Here is a 25,255-nt window from a genome sequence, read left to right as displayed (position 1 = left end):
TCTAGCTATCGCAGATAATCGCGTTCACATATAAAACTTACTATTGTGAACTTGAGATTAGTTTGGACGATAGTCAGTCGCAAGCATTCCACGGGCATATGTGGTAGGGGATTTGACCCTGGGATATATCCATTCAAAACAGATAAACGTACAACGCCTTGGTTCTATTAGCTTTAGAGATACTGGGCCCGGATACTCGATACCAGTGTGAACTTTGACATATTTAAGACTGAGAAGCATGGTCAGTTAGTTTTAATATCTCCAGTTTTCAATAACACATATCAAATCTGCTTATACTATGAAAACATATTAGGAGAAGCAAACGAGTGAGTGAGTTTAGTTTTACGCCGCACTCAGCAATAATCCAGCTATATGATGGTGGTCTGTAAATAGTCGAGTCTGGATCAGACAATGCAGTGACTAACAATGTGAGCATCCCGTTAGTCGCCTTTTATGGCAAGCATGGGTTGCTGAAGGTCTATTCTACCCCGAACCTTCACTAGTCGGAGAAGCAAGTAATACCCAAATACGTATACAGTGGCACGCACTCGAGACATTTCGCTTAAAATGCGTGTCCCTTTAGGCAAACCATAATGAAAACGGTTGAATCATCTCTGGACAAAAGTAGATATTAGGTTTACATGTGGATTCAGTTCATGTGCTAATTAGATAGGCAATAGATATTGGCTAAGAATATATAATCCATTCGTCGACTCAAGGCTTAACACATGAACGTTCTGGATTGAATATAGCTTGTACGCCATTTAACTCATTTCCTAGTTGTAAGTCTATGTAACATCATCTATGGTCTCCAAAGACAATTGAATTTTCTGGAATCGTTTTGCCCCAGTGGGTTTGGAACTGAATCCCCGACACATCATCTATTATTGTGTTTCATAACGACGTCATCATTGTCAGTGACTGTTAGTGACACATTATAAATATCTCAGTATAATATTTTCATCGAGACTGGTTCAACAAGCGTATAAAGTCTGTTTGTCTGTATTTAGAATTTTCAATAATAAGAAGGAACTCCACGTACCCAAATAAAAGTGAGTAAGTTCTGGTTCAAGTTGTTGTTAATGAATGAACATTATGACGCTCGAAACTAGAACTCATCATTTGATCCAGGGATTTTGTAAATATAGAGCATCCCACAACCATTTCAAAGTCAACATATATAGGAATGACGATGATACACCAATAACAGAATTTTACCGTTCACGCTGTGATGGTCGGCTCAAACGGAAACATACAACCCTATTTTCATTTTCATTTGTTAGGAAAAAAACAGGATATACGAGATGAACAGTTTTCACTGCTACAAAATGTTTATTATGGACAACTAACTGTTCCAGCCGAATGTTCAGTATAACCACTTTATTCCCTCACAATATCTTCAAACTTCGATCAACCTTTCTATACCCATATTTTGACCATTCTTAGATGATTTGTAAACTGTACAGGCAAACATGACCCCATAACCAATACAACGATCTGTCTGACTAACGGGATAGGGTGACTAGTTGACTTGGTTGAGCAGTCGATGCTCATGCTATTGATCACTGGATTCTCTATTCCAGACTCGATTATATACAAACCGCCGCCATATAGCTGCAATAATACTTAACAAAAGCAGTTTTGTGAGTAATCTGTCACCAACATTATTTGTCTGTGGATATGAATGTAAACAACTCATTACTGACTATGTAACGTTAAGCGCACGTAAACATAGGTTAAAATTCAACGGGAAGTTACCCGCTTTTTTAGGGAAATATTATCCAGCGAAACTAAATATTTCAACGCTTAAAAACAAATGTCAAAGTGCGTGATGTGTCAGTATGAATTTACCACGCCAGTAGACATGTCTGTGACTCACATTCTGTTTTGGGGCTTACATGTGTGTGGTATGTATGTGATAGCTGAAAAGAGCATTTGAATTATCCTGAGCTTTACATGACTTTTTATAAGTGACCAGTGTTTTCTATGAAAATAGTATTGCTTCATATTTTGACGCTTTAATTTGTGACTTACATTTCGTTTGCGTGCCTGTATATGTGGTATGTATCTGTGAACTTGTATTATATGGAGCAGGCTTAAATAATGTGCTTCAATATTTATGTCAACCGAGTGAGTATTATTTGTTTTGAGTGCAGGTCTTGCCTCCATGACAACTGGATACCCATACACTGTTACACGTGTTGGCGAAGATGTTACCATGACCATGAAACCAGACAGTGTTAGCTTTATATATTATGTATGGGTGGATGGTTCGGTAGCTGAGAGACTGTTAGTGGTCCAGCCCAAGTCACACCGTGTACGGGTATTCAACAGTGGTCACACGGGCTACATTACCAGGATCAGAAACACCGGGGAGGACTCACCATCACAGACCGGACAGATGAGGTTTACCATCTACAATGTTACTGTACAGGACGCTGGTACTTACTACTGTCAGGGAACCAATGGAGAGGAAGTTACTGGATGTAGACAGGTCCTCGTTGTAGTACGTGAGTAGTATATGAAGAATAAAGGTTGACTGTTGCAATGCATCTCCAACATGAATGAATAGCTGTTTACCCTTCTATTGCCAATAGTGAAAGCTGAGGGGAGGAAATTATCGTATGCTGGTATATAGCGACATGGGTCCGAATATGTGTGTGTTAGTGTGCAGTGAGTGTGTACATGTGTGTATTGTATGGAATAATGCTTAAAGCCGCGTCAGTTCGCAGCTAGTCGCAGCAACACCGGCAGTCACAGAAATAATCACAGACCAGTGAGTTTCTCCATTATGTAATATCATACGAGGCCAGCATTAGTCTGTCTCACAGTCCCTGAAGACATTATCTTTCTCTACTGTCCAGCCCTCACTGCAATGGTTTAGCCCTAAGTTGAAGCAAGTCTTGATTTTCCTCGGGTTCAGGTCTATTCTGTCTTGGGCGCGTTTTCAGTTTAAATGGGTATACAATCAAAAATGTATATATTCACAGGCAAAACGTTAATGCCAGGCTAACATATACGTTCAAGCAAAATTCTAACACACCAAATTGTATCAATCGGCTAAAATGAGCGTGTCCAATGTTTTACTCGACACCATTTTCAGCACTATGGGCCATGAAATATTAATCAATATATTTTCTTCTGCTCAAGCCTGACTACAAAACACCCTGCCTTGCATTAATCTTTTGTCTCCACATTCAAAGAAATAGAAATACATTTGTTTCGTAAATATTAGTTTTCCTGTGGTAGCCATAAGTTCCAATGTCTTATTAACCACAGACTAGGGGTTATGTGTGAGATACCTGTTTATTTCCATATATTTCGGGAAGAACACACCCTGTAATAACAATAATATACACTATGTACATAACATTAAAACACATCTGATGAACATGCCTTCATAATAAACAGAGGGCGTATACATGTATTACGCCATGCAATATAACACAGGTCACTTTCGTGATTACATGTTTACAGTGATCAACAAAATGAACGTTGCGTAAAGAGTTTTAGAGCTGAAATGGATAGAATTATTATCGCACGTTATCGGAAATGAGCGGTCAATGTAGCTTGCTAATGCCTGTAAAATGCTTGATGAGGGTCATTATCCATCCCGTTGTTAGGTGACGTCATAAGTAGCTCAGCAGTTGAAGTTCAATCACCTACGGCTCGTTTGAACCTGAGCTCATTATTGACAATATAATGATCACATTCGTCACATACACATGTGTCATCATGCACTTTCTTTCTTGTGCCAACCATCACAATCGTTCCATAAATTACAACATACAGCAATAAAAATATCGACTGGAAGGCTAACGTTGTTGAGCACTGAAAACAGTGACGTCATCTGTGTTGTTCTATGTCGTGTCTATATTTGTAAAATGTGTGTCATTGATCTTCGTCGTTTGTTGTTAGCAGTAAATGCTTCTAAACCGATGGCGTTGCTTGTGTTCTTTTTTACTAAAATTATATTTATTTTAGCTATAATAACGGTAACGCTAATTGTCAGGGCATTATCATTTACAGGATCCCTCGGTCCTTTCTAACTGCGATCCTTCGTCGGGCATTTTGTGAAAGACCTCGGGCTTTCGCAAATGATATGCCCTGAAAAATAGCGTTACCTTAAAATAACATGTGGCCTAATGGTGAAAAGAGGGGATAACTGTACTGTGTTTGACGGACTGGGGATGTGTACCGTAGGTTATATAACTTAATTACGTCCCTAATTCGTCAACCACAGTACATTATCCCAATTCTAATTCAACTCGTTTTATGCTGGTTTTAGTGAAAACAAAATTATTTTTTTAAATCAGGTCAAAGTTCCCCTAGCTAAAAGGTTAATCATATCACTCCATGAACTTAGACAATCACCAGACAAATTAGTTCCCTTCAGCACGGTTGTTATGTTCACACTGACTAAGCCTGACTATGATGAATAAATCATAGTGTTACAGTTAAAATAAAATGGAATTAACATGAAACCGCCCTCTGGTTATCAGAAATGAGCGGACCGCTGTAAATGATAATGGTCCTTTGATTCCTTACCGACGGACCGTTACAGTTCTTTAGTCAAATGACGTTATAGTGGTTGACGTGACACTCCATAATGACGTCATGAATCTTGTTCCATGATCTAACAATGATGGGTGAACAGCCCGTTGCAAGTAAATTGTTTGATCTTACAACAAAATTTATGATGCTGCGCTGTCTTTCCATCCATTTTTTGCGGGATAGGTGAGTTAACTGACCTAGTGCTTCTGCAAATGTATACAAAATATGAAAAAAACAGCGTTACCCTGACAGTGTTGGGATTCATTCAAAGGTTTTGGTTAATCGGTTTTCAAATTGCGGCCGTATATGCTGATTATACGGTCGGAAATTCATAGCATTGACCAGTCAGAAGTCGTGTTACATACTAAGCTGAATTAGAATATACTATAAATATTGTACAACGAAACCTATCTTGTGGGTGACACGGGACTGTGTCCACACATCCAGCATCCGCACAGTCAACGTATGCAATAACCTCGTGTAAGTGCCATACACTGGTCAAATGTATTCATACTTATAGGATAGAGAAAATAGTACCAAACACGAACTACTACTATTTGTTAAATGATATTCCGAGTGCTGAGTTTTATTTGGTTTACAAGCATATTAATACCTGTTGTGTTCAATGATTAAAGGTCACATGCAACCAAAAAATCAAACATAATTAAAACACATTCATCACTTATTCATGATATGTAATATACATTGCTGCTTTTACAAAAAAGAAATAAACAAAATTATAAGTGTACAATCGCGATTCAAAAGTGCAATATTTTGTACTTGGACTTACTTCCCCCGAAACGAAGTCCTCGGGAGACCGAACCCAGTCTTAGCACCTGGATGTGCACTCAGGAGTAACGACGGCTTCTGATTGGCTGTTTCATTTGCTGATATGCTGAGGGTTCATTGTGTGTACAGACAGATGATCTGTTTGATGGGCATTTTAGAAGTATAACGAGTCACAAGAAAGTAAGATTCTTTATGGATAACAACTTCTTTTTGTGTACTTGATGCGTCGTTTCAGTATGGATTCATATAATGTTGTCAAACAAAATCATACACACTAAAACAAGACGTTATCCATGAAGAATGTATATAGAGATGTTGGGTTTGGAAAATACATGAATTCTCTGAATTTGCGCTCGATCCAGTCAAAAATCATGTCAGTAGAGATGGTAAACTACTGCGTGGCTGGAATCTGTCATTCGTCCAAGTACAAAGCAGGACTTGAAACTGACAAGAGTGTGCATCAGTTACATCTCGCAGTCTCGCGTTCACGTGCTTTTGTGTCCATGGGCCATACAGTTCCAGGTAATGATTTCTGAGATCGCGACATTTGACAGATCTCGTGATTTCGCTATCTCGCGATCTCGTGCTTTTGCAGGAGTTGCCCGTACTCTTCTATTTTATGTACCGATCTCAATAAACATAAGAACGCGAGAACACCTGATTGCGGGATGGCCTAAGTGGGGCCACCGGGTACTACTAGAACTGGAATGCAGAATATTAAAACGAAATCTGAATTCCAGGTATGGTTTGGTTGAAACTGTATAGTTAACGATGAAAAACCAACATTCATAACATACCGAGAGTCCCAGAGAAAAGATACTGTCTTGTTGTTTTGTGTTGTCTGGCTGCGTGAGAAGGTTCCTTACTTCTCTTAGCTTGTGAGGGTGTGACATCCTGGGTTCCTGGGCAGGAAGTGACAGTGTTTTGACAGCTTTTCTTTCCTTAATTAAAACTCTTGGGGTTTCCTAATTAACCTTTATTGTCTCATGCTGAATCAGCACGTTTATGTTAAAGAAGAGTGGCCATGGGCAACTGTGACATGATTATTAATATGTCTTAAAAGAAATATATTAAATCACAACATTTTGTACTATGTTATAAAGGATCAAACCAAGCATTCGCACGTACAAAAATCGTATGTATTTCCACTGTATTCTGAAAAGCATAAATTGAGCCGAAAGCCGTTAGCCCGCGAGTATGCAAATGCATAAATTTACTAGTACACATGACAGACAAAATGCAATTATATCTACCTAAATAAAACTTAGTAGAGCATGTGCCAACAAGTTTGCTCAAAGCACAGCACTCTTTTCTGTATAGTCTCAACAGACACACTATATCACAAGCGTTCTGTCCGGCTTGGCACGTTCCTTCAGAAGCATCTTTGACCTCTCAAATGTATCTTCAAGTGTATTTCAAGCCATAGATTGGAATCATATTTACGTAAACATCGGTAGATATGATACCAATCTAGGGATTTAACTACAATTCAAGATCCATGTTCTAGATTTAAGCTGGCTTTGAGAGCTCGGCCCTAGCCGAAGTAATATTTTGGGGGTTCTAAATAAATGAAAGTATGTCTGTAAGTATCCTGACAAATTTCAGCTCATGTTTATTTAATTCCGCTAATTGAGAGCGATATTAAAAATCTCTCCCATGGGTGGGCTAAAATACGTCTTTAGGGACTGTGAGACAAACTAATGATAGCCGTGTGTGATATTACGTTATGGAGATTCTCACTGGTCTGTGAATTTTGCTGTAACTGCCGGTCTTGCTGCGAATAGCTGCGAACCGATGCGACCTTAAGCATTACTTTATCGCAGACTGACGTAAATATTTTCCTCAGCTTCCAGACACTTTCATGATTTTACTTATATTTGACACTTAAGTTCACTATTTCGTTTGTTAAAGTATAATGAACATGTTGAGGATTCTGAAGTACATAGGAAATTCTATCAACGGGAGCGGGATTATATACACTACCATACACTTCGTTATGCAAATTACAAAGGATTTTCAAGCTATGTCATGAATTTACAATCATTAATTTTGTCTGGCAGCGTGACACAATTCATAGGAAAGCACACCAAACGCAGAAGAATGTGTCGTAGCACAAAGGAGCGTAATTGATCGTGATAGAACGTGGACACTATTCGTTGTATAGCGAGCGCCAGTAAACAACAACACCAACGCTTCAATACAGACACGGCGAGAGCCGGACGTTTAATGAAAAAAACAAAACAAAACAAGGGAATAGGATAGCATAGGAAACGAAACGAAACGTAGTGGCGGTGATAAAACGTTCATAGAAGCGCAATGAAGATTGATAACGATCTCTTATTAACCTATCTCCGATTTTGTCTGCAGTAAACTAGGTTTCTTCCATAATCAGGTAGTGCTCTGCTGTGACGTTGCACTGATCATTTCTAAACCTAGGACCCGTGAAGGTCCCGGGGTAGAATAGGCCTCCAGCAACCCATGCTTGCCATAAAAGGCAACTCAGCTGGTCGTAAGAGGCGACTAACGGGATCGGGTGGTCACATGTCATCGGTTCCCAATTGCGCAGATCGATGCTCATGTTGTTGATCACTGGATTGTCTGGTCCAGACTCGATTATTTACAGACCACCGCCATAGCTGTAATATTGCTGAGTGCGGCGTAAAACTAAACTCACTCAATCTAAACCTAGGTTTTGAAGAACACGTTTTGAAATCTCATGTCAGGTTACATTTCGACCATGTCATAATTTAGGTTTGGAAATGGTCGTTATTTAACCAAATGAAAGGTGGAATGACCATGCTTTTTATGACTGATACAGCTGTCACAAAATATTACATTACTGAAAACTTTCAAAATACAGGGGATCAGGTAGTCAGGCTCGCTGACTTGGTTGACACATGTCATCGGTTCCCAGTTGGACAGATCTCTGCTCATGTTGTTGCTCATTAGATTGTCTGGTCCAGACTCGATTATTTGCAGACCGCTTCCAAATAGCTGGAATATTGGTGAGTGCGGCGTAAAACTATACTCACTCACACACTCCAAAATACAGCTGGTAACTGGTTTGGAATCCGCAACCGTTCGCTCTCTTGCGTGGAGGTTTTATCCACTAGACTACGAAGGATACCAGAGAAGAATGAGCAGCCGCACGTGCAGGGCACGTTTAGCACGTGTTATGAACGTGCAAGACAAGGTTTTGAATGCCAGGCTGATCCATCATGAGGGCTGTTCCATCAATATAGTGTTCACACAAGAAAAATTGCACAAATCTGAATTAATACAAACTAGTATTTGTGTTTTACATTCATGACTGTTCAAATTTGGATAAAATACTCCTCCTCGGTTTTGGTAGCATATGTAACCCCTTTGAGTCGTGAAAATCTCTCCGGGCTTTGCTGGGGATTTTTTTTCTGCTCCGCCCGCTTACATTTGCCACCAAACCCCTTAACTTCAAACAGTGGCAGTCTGTGACGTCTCAGTTAACGCCATGCTGCCTAAACCTCGATATTAAATATAGAAATACGAATTGAAATTAATTTGTAAATACCATTTGCTTATGAAACAAGGAATTGGAATTTCGTGTAACAATAGATGTTTGTATTGTCTCTTTTCACTTTCACACGAAAAAAAATCGGATTGGACGAGCTGTAGATCATTGTCTGAACTGATCGATGAGACTAATTTTTCAGTTTGGTAATGATTCAACATACACTAGATCGCACTTAAGGCGTGTGTGTGTGAAATATGATTCAGGTTGCCAATCTATAAAATGTCTAGATATTACCACATGTACAATGTTATATATGCACTATACGTATATGATGACGCTTCTTATTAAGTTTCAAAACGCGAAATAATATGATAACAAAACTAATTAGGATTATATATATATATATATATTAGGATTATATGTTATTATATAAGTATAAAGATGTACATTGACTTCGTTACTTTTCAGTCCTCACAATGTTCCCACTGGCAGATAGTTACACTTCAAATGTTTCATTTGTTACCATCACAATGAAGATGGAAATATTATCAAGTTAAATAGATTTCATCTTATCAATCCATACTTTAACCATCGACTGGCGCAGTAGATATTTTTCCATGGCATTGTAGCGATTTTCAAAAACACGAGAACGCGACATTGCGATTTTTGAGAAATCTAGCGATCTCGCGTTCTCGTGTTTTTGTTCCAAGTGCCAATATAGTACTAGACTGTGATTTCAAAAACACGAGAACGCGAGATGGCGACACTTGACAAATCTCGCGATCTCGCAATGTCGCGTTCTCGTGCTTTTGTACCAATTGCCTATACAGTTCTAGATACCCATTTTCAAAAACACAAGAACGCGAGAACACGAGATCTCGCGATCTCGCAATGTCGCGTTCTCGTGCTTTTGTACCAATTGCATATACAGTTCTAGATAGCCATTTTCAAAAACACGAGAACGCGAGGACGTGAGAACGCGAGATTGCGACACTTGACAAATCTCGCGATCTCGCAATCTCGCAATCTCGCAATCTCGCGCTTTTCTGCCAGTTACCTATACAGTCATGTTGAATTCAGATCACGGGTAGCTCAGAGAGGTTGATTAATTTCTAAAAAGCATGGAAGACGGAAGGAATATTAAACCACATTTACTTTTTTGAAGGCGAACTTTTTTGGGTACCTGTGTAAATTACTGTCGTACGATACGTTTGTGGAGTATTTCACCAAGCAAAGAACGTATGGTGTAATAGGGATGAATTAAGTGGTTGCATATTGTGTACACAAATAAATAAATAATAGGCATGCGTTGTATATTATCTTATATCAGAATATAGTGGTCTCGTAGAGCACGCATGTTTTATGTATTTCAGCTGTAAGTAGTTGTCAGCTGCATCTTGTCTTTTAGTTTCATTTACAATTCTGTGTCACAGTTATAGGTCAGAGTCAAAGGTTAGTTGCTGGGCATTTCAATAGTGACACACATAGTCAATTAAACCCTAATATTAATCACTACACAAAGTAGGTACAAATGTGCTCATGGTAAACAAAACAAAAGTCAATATACAGTGTACCATTTAACTTGTATGAATCAGTTTGAATCATTTATGGTTAAGTTGTTTTCTGTTTAGGCAATATGCTGGATAGAGTTCTTGTTTGCTGTCTAGTGTCTGTATCTTCAAAGATTGATCTATCTCACCTATCATGTATATTGTATGTACTTGACACAGATTACATTTGATCAGTGTGTTGTACATATATGCGTTTAATGCATGCGTTGACTGTGGTGTTGCTGGATATGCAGACCCACTCTCGTGTCACTCACACGTTATAGGTTTCTTTGTACAATATCTTTCGCGTTACCCCCATGTTCTGTACACAGTATATCTAGTCCATTTCATTATTATACTATGTATTAATATAAATATTTTTGCTAACTCTCGTTTTGTATATCACTGTAAACCTGTGATAACGTAAGTCATCTGTACTATATTGCGGCGCTTAATCACTGTACGTGCACCTTTATGCATTATGATTATGCATTTACGATGATGATGATTATGACGACAAGCTTATTAGATGTGATGCTATGTTATGCATATTGTGTATATTTGTGTTACAGAGAGCCTTCTTCCACCCCGATATGGAACAGATATGTCACTCATAACCCGTAGTCTGCGTTAATAAAGCATTGGACTCACTGTGTCATGGCCGCTACGGGAACACAAATATTAGCGACACAAATGTATTTCTATTTCTTGGAGCCAGGAGACAAAGAACTGTGTAAGTCAGGATGTTTTGCAGTCAGGTGGGAGCGGAAGACAAACTAGTATTTTGGGCCGAAAGTAGTTAATATGGTGTCGAATAAACACTAGACAAGCACATTTTAGCAGCCTGCTACACACTACTAGCATAGACTAAGGCTTTGTCTGTGAATATATAATTTTGATTGTGACAAATAGATTGGTATAAAATTAAAAGGAGTTCAAGGGAGACCAGACCTGAACCTGACCTGATGAAATCTATACTTGCTTCGCTTAGGGCTTAAGCATTGCACTGAGGGCTAGGCAGGAGGGACAATGTTGTGTTTAGGGACTGTGAGACAGACTAATGATAGCTTTGCATGAGATTACATCATGTAGAAAAGCCCAGGTCAGTGATTATTTCTATACAGTGTAGCTGCGAATAGTCGCGAATTGATGCGGCTTTATCCAATAGTTTATCACTAACTGACGTTAACCTTTTCCAGCTTCAGCACACTTTAGTGTTTCCGCTTATATTTGACATCCATGTTCACGATTTCGTTTATTAAATTATATCGAACATGTTCTGGATTTTGAAGTACATAAGAAATTATAACAACAGGAGCGGGCTTACATACACTACAAAGGATTTTCAAGCATTGTCATAAATTTGTTAAATGCTTGGGCAGTAAAAAGCGTGAATGAAGCATGACCACAACGCTACTAACATGCGCATGCGCTTTGACCTCGAGATATTGCGCATGCGCAACACCAACGTCTAAAACGTGAGATCATGAGATCGCGAGAATGCGAGAAAATGAAACGTCGCATTCTCGTTTTCTCGTGATTTCGTGTTTTTGTGGCCTTATTTGACAGGTCGAGTTTGCTGGTTTGCGAGATCTGACAGCATGTACAAATGTCGAATTCTCATGTTATCGACTTTTGACAGAAATGTGCTCTGTACCAAAAACACGAGAATGCGAGATCGCGAGAACGCGAGATTTTGGCCAAATCTCACGTTCACGCGATCTCGCATTCTCGCACTTTTGGCTTTTTAAAATTGCTTCCAAAGGTCGAGATCGCGAGAATGCCCCTTACAATATTCCATAGTATTGTGTGTACATGTGTGCATTGTGTGTGTGCATGTGTGCATTGTGTGTGCATGGGTATATTGTGTGTGTGAATTTGTGTATTGTGTGTGTGCATGTGTGTATTGTGTGTGTGCATGTGTGTGTATTGTGTGTGGTATTTATGTCAACTATTCCATAAAGCCAAAGGATATTTTCGGTATCCCTTGCGGTCATATGCATATACCGATGCAAATTAGAGAGGTCATACGCAAATTTTAGTGACTACTTTCACACGGTAAACAAACACGCCCATCTATTGGCGATCGTGTCCAGATTGACGGCCGTGCACTGTGAGTGCCTTGGTGAGAGAAAATTGTTGTCTCGTAATGAGAGATATGATCTCTCTAATTTACATCTGAGAACTAGTTGTTCGGGGTCAGATCCGTTCTTTTTCATGATACCGATGAGTAATTTACACATGAGACTGGAGAGTTCATAAGGGGTATTGTTTCGATGGGGAGAACATTATATTTGTTGTTCAAAAGTTTAACTGAAAGTTTCCCAAATTCCATATGTGTTTCTTGTCATTTTTCAAACTAAGTTAATATTTGGTGACAACAATACATTCTTTAACATAAAAGTTGACTGGGAACTACATAATGTAACGCAGTCAAATGAGTGATCATTAGAAAACTGAGCTTGTGACGTCACGCATTACTACGCACAAGGGTCGCTAAATACAATGTTTATTCCCAATGCAGGATATTAACCATGCCAAAAGACATATATAAGCCGACAAAGAAGCTTTATCGCAGGTTAACATGAATAAGTGTATCCGAGTGCACCAGTCTTGCATCTTTTACCGCCTCTCTATGGAAAATACTGTTAACTCGATTCAGTAAGTAGTTGCGGGGTAACTATCATATTTATTCAGCAAAACGGTTTGAAGCATTAAGATCCAGTCAACACGTATTCCCTGTTGTAACTGTGGAACACTGAGTGAGTGAGTGAGGATCCTTGGCGTGACGAGAGAACACTTAAACTGTTTAACATTTAATAGATGGAAAATTAATGAACAAGTATAGAGGATATAGTAAAAACATTGACATTGTAGTACATTGACACAAGCGTTAAGGTTAAGGTCTTTGAGAGGCCAACCACACCTACCATCACCGGACCTGCCTCACCTGTATCAGGTGAGAATGTCACCCTTACATGCTCCTCCACCTCCCGGAGTCTACCCCAGGACCACCCCCTACTGACCATGACCTACATCTGGAGAAGGGACAGGACCCTGCTAGAATCTGGTGATGAGTCTCCTACAGGTGGAGATGACCTGACAATAATTCACGCCAGCAGAGAGAACTGGGGAGACATCTACAGTTGCCAGGCTGTGGAGGAGGGACTGAAGTCTGACTGGAGTCAAGAACATGTGCTGGATGTTCTCTGTGAGTAAGAACCTACCTTGCTTTAGGTAACAGAACCTCGTATTAAGTATCCTTGAAACTCTGCTGAATCACACTTTTGTGACAAGTTTCTTTCGCAGAAGTTCTGTGTAAACAGAACAGAAATCATTATTGTGAAAGTCCTGATAGGAATGAGCGACAGGTTTGCTTCAATGATCAGTTGAAATGTTCAAAACTGCGGCTGGACCCCGTTCCTCAAAGCGAACTGTCGTACGTCTGTGGTAAAGTATGGGAATTACGATCGCTTTGAGGAACGGGGCGCTGGTATGATCACCCGGATATGTTGTCAAGAGTTGCGCATAGCAACAGTGTAGGTGGGTGAGTTACAACGGTGTCCCAGCTGTAGACGGTACTTATTGTTAGAGGAAAACAACTTGATAAGATCGCGAAACAGGGAGGTTTGCCATTCTTATGAATCCCAAGAGCACAGGCCAAACCAAGCAGCTGGTCTTTATTCAGACATTTACGTCACAGACGGAAACTAGACTTATATCTCAGAAAAAGACTTCCTTCCTAGCTGACCATCTCACATGCATTGCAGATGGACCTGACCAGATACACTTTGACGGCATAAGGGGCAAACTGGAGGAAGGGAAACCTGTAACGACGAGATGTTCTGCTGACTGTAACCCTGCCTGCACTGTAACCTGGTGGGACACATCAAGACAGATGGTGATGACAGGACACAGGAAGGCTGTGTTGTCTATACCAGCTGTAGATGTGTCTGTGTCTAGACAGTACATGTGTCACGTCAACAACACACATGGGAGTGCATAACGGAACCTGACACTGGATGTCTTCTGTAAGTCAACAGTTGTACAATAGAATCTATAACATACAACCTGTCTTTTGGATGACATCTGCCTTTCCATTCACCTTAACGTGATGGAACACCTGCGAGAACACCAACGGCAGTGGTACTCAGCGATTCAAAATCATTAGCCGTATCAACTCGTAATATTGATAAGAACGTCAATCAAATGTCAATATCACGACAATGTTTTTGTAAAATCAAAAAGCAGCCAAGCGGCACAGATGCCTCCTAATCTTCCCTTTATATGTGACACCAAACTCGACACTTTTCCGTCTCTTTAGAACTTCGCCTGCACTAGTTAGATCGCTGATGTTTCCAACGTTGCATGGCCTCCTGTTGAACTGGCGTAGACAGTGAGGTTGATGGGGATGTCCAGTGAGAAAGATTATTCCAGATGAACATCGCATGTGTCAACCCATTAAACATGTCTGAATCAGATTGAAGTCTCCTGAAGACCAGTGATGTTACTTGGAAATTGTTGAACGCTGACGTTGCATGGTCTCTTGTTGTGTTGACGTAAAGAGTGACATTGTTGTATCAAGTTGACTGACTCTATGACTGACTGACTGACTGGCTGACTGACTGACTGTCTGTCTGACTTGCTGACTGACGGACCAACAGACTCGCTGACTAACTGTCTGACTCGCTGACTAACTGACTGACTGACTGGCTGACTGACTGGCTGACTGGCTGACTGACTGACTGACTGACTGACTGACTGACTGACTGACTGACTGACTGACTGACTGACTGACTGACTGACTGACTGACTGACTGACTGACTGACTGACTGACTAACTGGCTGATTGACCGACTGGCTGGTTGACTGTAAAATCGATGAAGTTCTTAGAATGGTTTTGGATCCAATGACTGTATCACTTGCAATTTGACCATTACCGTTGAATCCGTCTGTGAAAATAGGCGTTGTAGTCGATGGGCGTTGTAGCGAGAACGCAACAGGTTGTAATGCAGTTGGAAAGTGTTATTTCAGATGAACTTCTGAAGAGGCGTGATTTTGGGGTATAAGTGGCACAAAACTTCACTCATATACTCACTCACCTACCCACTCAATTTCGCAGATACGGGGCAGTCCTGGTTATATTTCTAATCCTGGTGTACATTATCTGTCTGGTATTTTGTAAGCACATCATGTAACTTAAATAAAGCAACGTGTCTTGGATGTTATTTTTTTCTGAAAAGTAAACATGATTATATTATACTGAACTGAATATTGTCCATATTAAATGTTTCAGCACGTGAGGTTACTGAATCTGATGTCGTTTCCATCGTCCCCGTGACTGCTGTCTGCTCCGTCCTGATCGTGGTCATCGCCGTTGTCGTCATATTTGTTGTTTGTAGAAACCGCAGACGTGGAGGTAATACTCTTGCCTGAGTGTGTGCGCGTATGCATCGTCACTAAGTTATCCAACTGCACATTCTTATATGTGGTGAATAATGTATGACAGTCAGGGATAAGGGCGAGGTGGTGAGGAAGGGTGAAGGGTGAAGGGGGTGGGTGGCGAGGAGGGATGGTGGGCGTTGTTGGTGGCTGGGTGGGGTTTGGGGGCAGGGGGTGGATGGGTGGGGTGAATGAGGTGTCCAGAGCAAAGCATATAACAATACTTTTGTATGTAGCGCCTGATGTCTAGATGTCTATTTCCACTCACACTCAGTAGAAAGCTAGCTGATAAGTATGTCCATTCATACTGACATTTTCGACGATATGATCATTTTGTCCTATCTATAGTGACTGATCCTGCCCAGGTCTGATTTGCAACGTGTCTGTGGTGTATCTTGATTAAATATTAAATTGTCCTTGGTGGTGTCATTAAGTCTCTTGTGGGGAGATGGAGTCTGAGACCGGCCTTTAAGGAGGAGTTTGAGAGAGAGGATAAATTGTAAGAGAAGGCGGTGCAAGTATACTGAACTACTTTAGAAACGCACCACTGGGATAAAATGTTTAATGTCCGTGGTACACGAAGAAAAGAACTTGTCCCCGTTGACACTGAAATTGTCAATGAGGATTGAAACACAAGTAAAAGCTAAAGTAATCATTCTCAAATTAGTGCAAAAATGAATTAACGATAACGTTGAAGGGGGTCAAACTTATTTCCAACCGTGGTCAAAAGTTTCACAGTCAATGTCAGTAACGGGTATGGCCATCATTTGCATAATCCTTCTGCAAAATGTGGAGGCGCTGATCTCCGCCATGTTGGGAACAGAAACAACAGTGGCTCTCAGTATGTATGCGTTTGAGCTGTAACTCGACCACAACAGACGTGTATATGTGTCCTGTCATGACTACCAGTCTCTCTACAGATCAGTACGCTTCCATCAACCCTGCTGAACTCAACAGTCAGCGTTACACTTTCCACGTCAGTGTGATCCTTCTATACCCCTGACTGAGATGAAATCAGGACTTGTGAAGAGAATACACTCAGTCCTGTTCCTTCAATGAGTGAAGAAAATGTGGTGATCTCTGGCTGGACAAATGGTTGTCAAGGGTGTGCTCGATCACAACAATTTGGTGCTGTTGAAAATTTCGGTATCATTTTGATACACAGTTGACTGATCTGACAATGTGTTGTGGAAACGCCACGTTTTATGTATTTCTACGTGATTTGCAGGTAAAATGGTCATTTTCAACAAATGGTGGATCACGTCACCAGACAGGAATGCACGCATTTCTTAATGTGCATCGTGTTTATCTGTCAAAGTCAGATTACTTCAAGCACAGTTTGGGTTCAAAATTCGTTTTACATCTTCCATGATTAATGATAATAATGGTATGCTGGGGTTTCAGAAGTAGTTCAGTATGGAATCAAGCCAAGGTGCTTGAAGAGGATATGAATCAACAGTGTGCACATATTTACAGATTTAATGACCTTCAGTCTCGAAGACACTAATTTTAATCGACATTTGTTAAAAAAGCATGTCGGTCTACAAATTTCAAGTTGTTTATTTCTAACTATACGGGAAATTTGTTTATCTTATATTTTTCATCTAACATTGCGCATATGTAACTATTTGCACAGACTTATTTGTTTCAGGTAAAGGATACACATTTAATAGGTGAGTACCTGCTATCAGGTACAAGTAAGACAAATGACTAAACAACTGACTTAAAACTTCGTAGTATCTGCTATTTTTCCAAGTTACTGTAGAGACACTTAATTACAAACACAGTGATTTTATTGGCTATGCTACACTAATCAGTAGCAGTATATATGGAATACTGAACCCAGTCTGAATTAATAGCACAATGAGCGAATGAGCTGCTGGTATCACAGTTTTTGTCATTTCAGGCAAATGTTAGAAGATCCTTAACTACCCATAACTCAGAACGTGCTTACCCTTTTTGTGAACACATTCATGCATTTAACTGTTACAACTATCTTGTAATTTGCAAGATTCTGTGTCTAAGGAAAGCGGATTGTTTTTGTTTTTTTTAAATATCCTTGATTCCGACCACTTTCTACATTCCTTCTCCCAGCGTTGTCACATACACCCGTGACGCAGACACAGACGGAGGCTACGAGGAGATAGCAGGTTGGTGCAGGACGTCATTGTTGTACACCGCGTCAGTTGATTCCGATGACGTTAAACAGGTCATACGAATTATTAAAGGGGTAGTGTTATGTACAATGTCTGAAAATCAGTCTTGGACTTTTGGTAAGCTGTCAACATACAAAACTAAAGTTGTATAAGCATTTTCAAATTCTGACAACTATGAGCAGTGATTGACCTACTGAAACTAATGCCGTATGATGTAAAGTATCTCTTAAACTCTTAAACTTCTAAGTAGAGAAAAATAATAACATCAGTGTGCAATGTACGGGGGTGGTATATACAGATGTGCACAATAGAACATCCGTGATGAAACTTAAAGTTAGTAATTAATTAGTTAATTTTGAATGCATAATTGTTTCCACACACTTTAAACTTTCAGAGAGAGGATGTGCTCGTCATCGGTGAGTATGTTCATCAATCTTCAAGTAAGATGAATAAATATTTCATCACCACATAGGTGTAATTACCCGTGGTAAAGTGGTTTTCATCAACCCATACTTGTCGCAAAAGCTGACGAACCGGATCGATGGTTATGCTGTTGAACACTGGATTATCTGGCCCAGAACCATTTATTTACAGACCGTCGACATATATCTTTGATATTGCTGATTGTGGCGTTAAACAACAAACCAACCAGGCAAGAATATACACGATTTGGGGCGCGATATTAATTGAGAGTGCGCCCCAGCTTAATAATTTCCTCTCATTATGCTCACGTTCAATGTTCATTTTCATCAGTGTGGTGTCGTATCACTGGGAAGACGAAAACGATGGGAGCTACCAGGAAATAGAAGGTTGGTGTCTGAAGGTTAACAACTAGCGTGATTTGTAACGACTGTGAAACTCGAACTGCCGTATAGGGTACTAATATGTCGAGTGAACGTAGCTCGAACTATCTCCCATCTGAAGGACCCTTGAAGATCTGGGGTAGATAGCCTTCAGATACCCATGCTTGCAATACCCACATGTCATCGGTTCCCATTTGAGCAGATCGGTGGTCATGCTCTTGATCACTGGATTGTCTGGTCGAGACTCGATTATTTACAGACAGTGCATGGGCTGTGAAACACGAACTACCGTGTATGGTATAATGAAACGTAGCTCGAACTGTCTAATGTCTGAAGCCTGGAACAGGAGTCGTGTCTCAAACCAAGGAAAGATATCAAAACCCCCGATTATTTAGTTTGAAATAGCCATAATAGAATAGCTACAACATTGTAAATAGAGTCAAATTCGTTGATATTCTAGATGTCCCAATACTTAAGACATTTTTCAGTGTTCAAGCTGAAATTGGTGATGGGTCGTGTTGGGGAAAAGGATCCACTAGTCTGGACAGCTGTAACGGTCATCCCGAATGATTCTTCCTTATTCATGGCTTGCTTACTTTATTGCTTTACCGTTCCTGTAGAGAAAAATACTATTTCCTCAGTTCAAAAACATTATTTATGCCATAAAGTTGATTAATGCTTTAATAGGAACAAGAAAATACACATTCACTCCATGGTGAATACATCGCTGTATTGTCACTTGAATTGTCATACTTAACACAGATATGTGTCATCTTATATGTGTCTTATATCAGAGGGTGAAGCAAACGTAGACGACATCGTCCCTGTCGTAGCTGTCTGCTCCGTTATGCTGACTGCCGTGGCAGTGGTGGTGGCAGCAGTCGCTGTTCTTGTCTGCAAGGACGTAAAAGGTACAAAGAATGCACGAATATTTTTGCATGCAATGTAAGTGTCAACCCCCTACAATTCCCAACACACCACAGCCGACACAATATTACCCCAACGTGCACGATCTGGTCAGAACCTGTCTTATACAACCATGCATGTTACAACAGGTTACAATCTGGGTGTTCTCGGCATATTTCAGACAAGCGTAGTATTGGTGGAATATTGCTGAAAGCAGCGTCGAACAGTATGGGAGCATATCCGCGGTTCACCTTCATGTGCTGCAAAATTTTGTTCTCATTTTAGTTTGTAAATGTTTTTTTGATTTTTCGATTCATTACGGAAGTGGTCGGTAGGCCACTGGATAAGGTGTTCACGCCAAAGACTTAGGTTCGATTCCCCACATGGTTGTCATGAAGCGCAATTGTGGTGTTCTGGTTTTGGTGATGTTGATGGACTATTCTAAAAGCGACTTATTCTTTACTGTTACTCTGTGTGGACGAACCGATCTGTTCAGAAATGTTCAAGTTTGTCTTTTGTTTTACTTGCAGAGAACCAGGACAACAGGTACATGTTTTTACGTTTTCATCTGGACTCGTATGTCAGACATCGTAATTACCAGAGAACAAGTCATCAAATAAACGATTGTTGTCTTTGGTGTGAAACACCATTTACTCAACTTACTTCAGAAATCTTAGACTATAAGCCTTCACAGATTAACTGTGGAAATGACTGAAAAAGTAACAATTGTATCTATGTAACTTATGCACAGTTTGTTAAAAAAGGGTAGGGAATGTATGATCATGGTTGAAGTGGGAGGTGATTTCCACTGCACACTACTTGAAAGAAAAATGCAGGCACTTATGGACAAGTCAAAATTAAGGGCAATATAAGTGTAATGTTGTAATTACAGATGTGGTGACTACCTTACTGTGATGGCAGAGAGATTATCCCATGACTTCAGTGATGTACCTCGTGCTTCCAACAACGATGTCTTACCTCTACATGATTACGAGAGAGTCCTGAGGGAACAGTTCCACATCTACACGTCTCTCTATCCTTCATCTTCCTCAGCACATGGCAACAGTACCAGGTGAAGCCTAAACAGACATTTCAGTTCCACATCTACACGTCTCACCACTCTTCATCTTCCTCAACAGAGGATCACAGTACCAGGTGAAGCCTAAACTGACGGAACAGTTCCACATCTATACGTCTCTCCACTCTTCAACTTCTTCCACAGAACCTATACAGTTTAACACCTCAGCTAGTTCATCATTTCAGCTGGAAAAACAAGAGTACTCCACTTACTACACACCCAATAAGAGAAAATGTTTTCCACGATTGCCTCTTTTACAGAGGTACTCTTAAAGAGGACTGTACCGATATCCACAGAAATGTGAGATTTGTTCCTGCTTGTCCTTTACATACCCGGCGAATGTTGATGTCTGTACAACGCCATGATGTATGCAGTTACCGAACATTATGTCCTTTCAGAAAGCGGACGCTTGTGAGGAAAAGCTTTGACTCTGGATGGTGACAATGTAAAGATGTCTTAAGGACCAACAATCAAAACTGAAGTTTCTACTATGAAAACGTCTTGGTGACAAGTAAAACCTTTTTGATATCCCCGCGTAAATAAACGGCCAGTAACTGACTGATGTGCTACGTAGTCAGGCATTGACAGAATAGTTTACAATTCATCATAACAGCATGTTCACAAAGCAATCAGCTATCAAAGAACCTAACCATCACATGTAGATTTGCCACATATTCTACAATGGTCACGATAACATTGAAAAGTATACAAGTTATGAAATTGTTTAATTAATACTCTACACATCACCACGGTGGACGTTCACACAATCTACATGTTCACAAAACAGCATAGAGTTAACAGTGTTGATTAAACAATATTAGACATTAACGCTAAATATGTGAGTCATATGATAAAGTTTGCACTGTTCCACATCAACCTGATGTTAGTGTCAAGGAAAGGCAATAATAAAGAGATGTCCATTAGATTAAAGCTAACACAGAATAGCACCAGTAATGACTTCTGGGACTAGAAGAAAGTAACGTTAGACACGAAGCAACGACGGGCAGTCCCAAGTATTCCACAAAGACATATATGGCAGGGGATTTGACCCTGGGAGATATACATTCAATATAGATAAACGCACAACGCATGGCTCTCTAGGCTTTAGAGATACTGGGCCCGGATACTCGTTACCAGTGTGAACTTTGACATGTTTATGGTCAGTTAGCTTTAAGATCTTCTGTTTTCAATAGCACATATCAAATATGCTTATTCCACAATAACATATTAGGAGAAGCATTTAATACCCAAATACATATACAATGGCACGCACTCGAGACATTTCCCTCCAGTTATACCAATTGCCACTTCTCAAAGAAATACCACCACTTTTGTTTTGTTTTTGTTTTATACATATTTTATTCATGAGAAAAGGATTGGGTACATGTTGTACAACTTAGAACACCTTCTCCGTAGTATTTACATAATATTATTTACATTCATTATACAAGATGGACAGACAAGAACAGAAAGATGAGAAAGATTGGGGCAATTGCAATAATTAAGAAATTTTTTTTGATTGACAAATATATGTTTGAACAAGTTTAAATATGTTTTAATTTGCATGATCAGTCAGATCTGCATTGCCATGTAGGTAGCAGTAACTCAGAGTTTATAGTAACATTGGTAACACTGCGTAAATTAGCCATCATGGTAGATCTCTGTTGAGTATATAGTTGACAGCCAAATAGGTAATGATAAGAATTTTCACATATATATCTACAAGAAAATTTGGGGTTATTTATTATGCCAGCACGGAATAGATCGAAATTCAGTTGACTACATGTAATGTAGTTTTGTAAGGGTGATATTAGTGATTCTCGGTCCAAAATCAAAGTATTTGGGAGCTGTGTTTTGTGTTACAACAATATTTGATTTAAAAGAATTCAGTGACACGCTTTTCTAACTTCAACTGGAAATTCATTCCACATTCTAATTTTGGATGGAAAATACGAATTATAAGAAAACTTCCAACGGGAGAAGGGAAGCGAGACATCGTCGGAGTTACGAAGATTATAGTTACTTTTAGACGCTACCTTCCCAGGAACAAGATCATTAAGGTACGATGGTGCCATATTATGCTGTATTTTGTAAAAAAGACAACGTTTTCGCTTTCTCCTACGCTCTGCTAAAGATTCCCAACCAGTTTCATGATACATATGTTCATGATGTGTATATTTGGGTGAGCCTGTTACAATTCTTGCTGCTTCTAATTGCAGTTGTTCTAATCTATTTGCTTGGTATTGAGAACACCCATCCCATACCTCACACGCATATTTGAAATGGGGTCTTATGAACAATACATAAATTCTATTCAATACACAGCGCGGTAATAAAAATTTGAGTTTACGTAGAGAACTTCATTTTTGAATTTGTTTTTTTACAATATCATCAATGTGGTCAGACCATATACAATCTTTTGTAAACGTTAATCCCAAATGTTTATGATTTTCAACGGTTTTGACCCGAACCCCGTTGAAGTAGAGATTGAATGCCTCAATATTATTATGTAAGGTGAAAATAATTGCCTCAGTTTTATCAGGATTATATGTTATAAGCCACCGCTTTGCCCAAGCCCGCAGTCTTTCCAAGTTTGAATTCGGTTCTCTTCCAATGAATAGATGATCATGAGAAGATAAGCCTAGCGACGAATCATCAGCAAATAATCGTGTCAAGCAGTCTAAGTCATCAGCTTGTGGGACACCAGCTTGTAAATACCTCGGCTTGGATAGGGCTCCATTTACAAAGACGCTTTGTGAACGATTACTTATGTAATCAGCTAGCCAATTTAACAATGAACCATGAATTCCGTACTTTTCTAATTTCAACAATAAACCTTTAGGCCACACACGATCAAAAGCTTTAGAGACATCACAAAACACCATACAATAGTGTTTTTTATCATCTAAGGCCTCACATATTTGGTCATAAATTTCAAGTAATTGATGGACAGTTGAATGACCAGACTGAAATCCTGATTGGTACTTATATAATAATAATTGATTTACATGAAAATAGTTGTACAGATGTTTGAACATCACTGTCTCAAACACCTTGCCCACACAACTGATCAAGGATATAGGTCGATAGTTAGAGACCATTGAGCGGTCGCCCTTTTTAATAAGGGAATTACATGTGATTCTTTCCTCATACTTGATTTATATACGAGTCTTTAATGATTGATTGAATAACATGCATAGTGGAATACTTATTGAATGTGCTACACTTTTAAGAAACTTATGACTGATTCTGTCCGGGCCAGAAGCTTTTTCAAGATGTAAACATTGGATTATATCAGACACTTCATTTACATAAATAGTTACACAATCCAAAATAGAACCAGTGCGTTTGTCAGAGAATGGCAAATCAGTGTTTACTTCGTTAATACTAGATATAGACTGAAAATACTGATTAAGTTTCTCTGCTTTCTGCATATCAGTGAATAAAGTTGGATTTTCATCTGCATCATTTTGTTTCAAAGGCGGAATACAAATGACGGATCCTGAATCTTTAATCCAGAACCGAAGTAATTTCCAGTAGGAATCGTTATTACTGCAGTACAAATCAAGTAAAAAACCGTTTGTAAAACTGACATAAAATGAATCCTTTGCATTACATGTCATATTGTAACCACCACTTTTTAAAACAACCACTTCAGTCTTATCCCAGTTAAAATGCGTATCCCTTTCGGCAAACCATTATAAAACAGTTCTGTCATCTCTGGATGAAACTAAATAATAGGTTTACACGTGGATTGAACTCATGTGCTAATTAGATAGACAATAGATATTGGTTAGGGATATGTAGCGGCATTTGTGGCCACAGAACAACTAAAACTGTACTTTCGTCGTCGGACCTCTAGACGCCCCCTTTAGTCATCTTCTGTCCTCCTGTGGAATCCCTGTAATTTCTCATTACAGTCAGTGAACTTTTTTCTCCCTCGGGTCAACCTTACGATTAATGTCTTAACATGTGGCAGTTTCAGCACTTGGGACTTTGTTGAGACAATCCAGGCCGGTTTGAGAAAATACAATAAAGGCAGCCGAGAAAAGCAGAGTATACTGAAGTGTTGCTTGCCTAATTTCTGTGAGGTGATGAAAGTCTCACGGCTCATTCTCAGGGCTCATTACCAATAACAGAATTGTACCGTCCACACTGTAATGGTCGGCCTGAAACTCAAACTGAAAACCTCATTTTTCACATTTGTCAGAAAAACCAGCACATACGACATACGACAGTTTTCACTGCTACAAAATGCTGATAATAGCCAACTAACTATTCCAGCCGAATATTCCATATGACAGCATTATTCCCTCACAATATCTTCAAACTTGTAAACTGTATTTGTAAACTGTATTATAGACACACTTGCCCGCATAATGAATAAAACAATCTGCCTGACTAACGGAATCGGGTGACTCACTGACCTGGTTGAAAAATACCATGGTATTCCGATTGACCAGGTTGATGCTCATGCTGTTGATCAC

General features: G+C 39.5%; 1 pseudogene; it reads left to right on the top strand.

Moving 5' to 3' along the window:
* Nucleotides 1-2,224: 2,224 nt before the first annotated feature.
* LOC137261754 (nectin-4-like) lies at nucleotides 2,225-20,856 on the top strand (annotated as a pseudogene).
* Nucleotides 20,857-25,255: the final 4,399 nt, after the last annotated feature.

Source organism: Haliotis asinina, chromosome 1, assembly GCF_037392515.1.
Source record: "Haliotis asinina isolate JCU_RB_2024 chromosome 1, JCU_Hal_asi_v2, whole genome shotgun sequence".
In the NCBI taxonomy this organism is placed as follows: Eukaryota; Metazoa; Mollusca; class Gastropoda; order Lepetellida; family Haliotidae; genus Haliotis; species Haliotis asinina.
The sequence above is the reverse complement of the archived record's forward strand: the minus strand, read 5'-3'. Positions and strand labels throughout refer to the sequence as shown.